Consider the following 4,006-nt stretch of genomic DNA (forward strand, 5'->3'; position numbering starts at 1 on the left):
GGGTCACCAGGAAGAGGCTAGAATCCTGGGGGGCCTGTTAAACAGGAGATGGGGCTATGAAGAATTGTCACCTGTGACAAAGAGAAGGGAAAGAAATACCATGGTTTTCCCCTTTCTCTTGGCCTTAATATTTTTCCAGTGCTTTCCATTGGTCAAGACCTGCCAGAGGTCACCCTCTTACTGGATGTGCTGTCACCAAGTGTTGGCTATCCTGAACTTCAGAGCAGAGGGGAAGGTGGAGGAGTGTATATGAGACAAAAGTTCCCGAAACAACCACAGCAGTCATAAAAGACCTTCCCTGTGGTATGCAGTACATGGGGGAGAGAGAAGAACCACAAGGTAGAAAACAGAGAAGAAACCAGCTATTTTCATCCATATCCTTCTCACTCCCAAACCCCCTGTCCACACAAAACCTTTACTCAGGGAGTCTATTATGTGTACTCTTAGGCAGCCTGGCAAGAATGGCCCAAGTCAATTTCACACCATGCCAAGGACTCACACTGTTGTGGAATCCCAGCCTCTGTGCACCTACACTGAATTGAATCTCAGAGACAGAGTTTTGGGTGAAGCAGAAAAGAAGAGCTCTATTGTTTTGTCAAGCAAAGGAGGATACAGCAGGGTAATGCCCTCAAAACTCTGTGTCCCATCCTGGAGCGAGTAATGAGGAGTTTTATAGTAATGTTTTAAGGAGAAGGGCGTGATCAGCACTTGGTGAGGTAATCAGGAGTCAGCATCATCAGCCTTCTGGTTCCAACCAGTCTAGGGTCTATGTTTTTGAGGTCAGTAGTTTTCATCTGGTGGGGGACTGCTTCCTGTAAAAACAACTTAGCAATCTCTGTCAGGCCTTTATTTGTATCCCTCAGGGAACTGGGAATTCAGTGACTCTGCATGTGGCTGATTTATAGTCGAAATTGTTACCAGTTTCTCGGCCAAAAAGCTATTCTTTGTTTCTACATTGTCACCTTTTCTAATCATTAGCTCCTGAGTCAGCCTTTTACTTCAAAAGACAAGGACACAGGGGCTTGTACATGTTTTCAAAACTACACCAAACACAGGCTCTGAGACACAGACTGGTTCTAGTCACTATAGAGCCCACCAGCAATAATATTTTTCCTAACAAAAAAGGTAGAGCTAGGATTTTTATGGATTCTGTTTTAAATCTGGCTCTGTTTTTGTCAATATTAACGGTTTTATTCAAGGTGTTTAAACTCTCAGAAGTGAAATTCCCTTGTCTGGCATGGGGATAGCCATGCCAATCATTTAGGCTTTCACAAGGTTCATGCTACCATCTGGGACAAGGAAGATGCTTGACAGCAATTGGCATCTTTCCACAATTTCATTAACTGGAATATTCTCAATCTCCTCTCCATCTGTGAGAAATTCAACTATTGGATAAAACCCACCTCGTCTCTTTTTTGAGATTAAATCTCTGTCTGTGATGAGTTCTGTTTAACCATCCATCTCTTTTCACCATGCTCATTCCTTAGTGGCCACATGGTACTTATTCAATATATTAAACATGAAGGATATGGAGGATGAACAGTGCCGGCGGTGACTTCACTTACAGAGTAGGCTCCAATCTGCATAAGATGATTGGAACCAAGTCTAGTGCATGGTAAGCACTAGAGAGAGCTTGGATATTGTTATCCTATGTATGTACAGATAAGCTTTTAAATATCCCATTAAGTAATTAATATTCACTCAGGTGTGGTTTGTTACTGGGGAAGTTTTCTACTATTAATTTGTATTAATTCATTCGTTCATTCATTCTTTTTTTTTTTTTTTTTTTTTTTTTTTTTGTGGTACACGGGCCTCTCACTCTTGTGGCCTTTCCCATTGTGGAGCACAGGCTCCAGACACGCAAGCCCAGCAGGCATGACTCACAGGCCTAGCCGCTCCGTGGCATGTGGGATCTTCCCAGACTGGGGCACGAACCCATGTCCCCTGCATCGGCAGGTGGACTCTCAACCACTGCACCACCAGGGAAGCCCCATTCATTCATTTTTAAAGGGAACTTTCCACTACATTTATTAACACAGGAAAATTCATATGCACACAAATAATTGCCAAAATTCAGTCCCCCGAATACTTCAGAGAGACCTAATCTATTTTCCAGATGGTTTTCCTACAATAGATGATAGACATCTGTATTAAAATAAACACAAACTGAATTGAACCCCCTGGGAAAATAGAAATCTTATCTATAGATATGTATCTATATGTATTAAAAGAGTACACTTGCAGTGCTGACTCAGCAACACATATACTAAAATTTGAACAATACAGAGAAGATTAGCATGGCCCCTGAGTAACAATGACATGCAAATTCATGAAGCCCCATATTTTTAGGACCTAGAAGAAAAAAAGCGAACAAACAATGTTGAACAACAAAATAAATGAAATTAAAAATTCTCTAGAAAGAATCAATAGCAGAATAAATGAAACAGAACAGATAAATGACCTGGAAGATAAAATAGTGGAAATAACTACCACAGAGCAGAATAAATAAAAAAGAATGAAAATAATTGAGGACAGCCTCAGAGATTTATGGGATATTAAATGCACCAACATTCAAATAATAGGGGTCCCAGAAGAAGAGAAAATACTTGAAAATATTATAGTTGAAAACTTCCCTAACATGGGAAAGGAAAGAGTCAATCAAGTCTAGGAAGTGAAGAGAATCCCATACAGGATAAATACAAGGAGAAAATAGCCAAGACACATATTAAACAAACTATCAAAAATTAAATACAAAGAAAAAATAAAAAGCAGCAAGGGAAAAGCAACAAATAACATACAAGGGAATCCCCATAAGGTTAACAGCTGATCGTTCAGCAGAAAGAAACTCTGCAAGCCAGAAGGAAGTGGCAGGATATACTTAAAGTGATGAAAGGGAAGAACCTACAACCAAGATACTCTACCCAGCAAGGATCTCATTCATATTCGATGGAAAAATTAAAACCTTTACAGAGAAGCAAAAGCTAAGAGAATTCAGCATCACCAAACCAGCTCTAAAACAAATGCTGAAGGAACTTCACTAGGCAGGAAACACAAGAGAAAGAAAAGACCTAAAATAACAAACCCAAAACAATTAGGAATATGGTAATAGGAACACACATATAGATAAATACCTTAAATGTAAATGGATTAAATGCTCCAACCAAAAGACATAGACTAGCTGAATGAATACAAAAACAAGACCTGTATATATGCTGTCGACAAGTGACCCACATCAGACTTAGGGAAACATACAGACTGAAAGTGAGGGGATGGAAAAAGATATCCCATGCAAATGGAAATCAAAAGAAAGCTGGACTAGCAATTCTCATCAGACAAAATAGACTTTAAAATAAAAACTATTACAAGAGACAAAGAAGGACACTGCATAATGATCAAGGGATCAATCCAAGAAGATATAACAATTGTAAATATTTATGCACCCAACATAGAAGCACCTCAATATACAAGTCAAATGCTAACAGCCATAAAAGGGGAAATTGACAGTAACACAATCATAGTATAGGGGACTTTAACACACCACTTTCACCAATGGACAGATCATCCAAAATGAAAATAAATAAAGAAACACAAGCTTTAAATGATACATTAAACAAGATGGACTTAATTGATATTTACAGGACATTCTATCCAAAAACAATAGAATACACTTTCTTTTCAAGTGCTTATGGAACATTCTCCAAGAAAGATCATACATTGGGTCACAAATGAAGCTTTGGTAAATTGAAGAAAAGTGAAATCATATCAAGTATATTTTCTGACAGCAGCACTATGAGACTAGATATCAATTACAGGAAAAATCTGTAAAAAATAAAAACACATGGAGGCTAAACAATACACTACTAAATAACCAAGAGATCACTGAAGAAATCAAAGAGGAAATCAGAAAATACCTAGAAACAAATGACAATGGAAACACAATGACACAAAACTTATGGGATGCAGCAAAAGCAGTTCTAAGAGGGAAGTTTATAGCAATACAATCCTA

At 38.4% G+C, this 4,006-nt stretch overlaps 1 non-coding gene across 1 annotated transcript; it reads left to right on the forward strand.

Annotated features, from left to right (window-relative positions):
- Positions 1 to 2,243: 2,243 nt before the first annotated feature.
- On the forward strand, positions 2,244 to 2,347 carry LOC136126222 (U6 spliceosomal RNA). Its single transcript, XR_010656110.1, has one exon. It is a non-coding gene; the product is annotated as a U6 spliceosomal RNA (small nuclear RNA).
- Positions 2,348 to 4,006: the final 1,659 nt, after the last annotated feature.

This window comes from Phocoena phocoena, chromosome 7 (assembly GCF_963924675.1).
Source record: "Phocoena phocoena chromosome 7, mPhoPho1.1, whole genome shotgun sequence".
In the NCBI taxonomy this organism is placed as follows: Eukaryota; Metazoa; Chordata; class Mammalia; order Artiodactyla; family Phocoenidae; genus Phocoena; species Phocoena phocoena.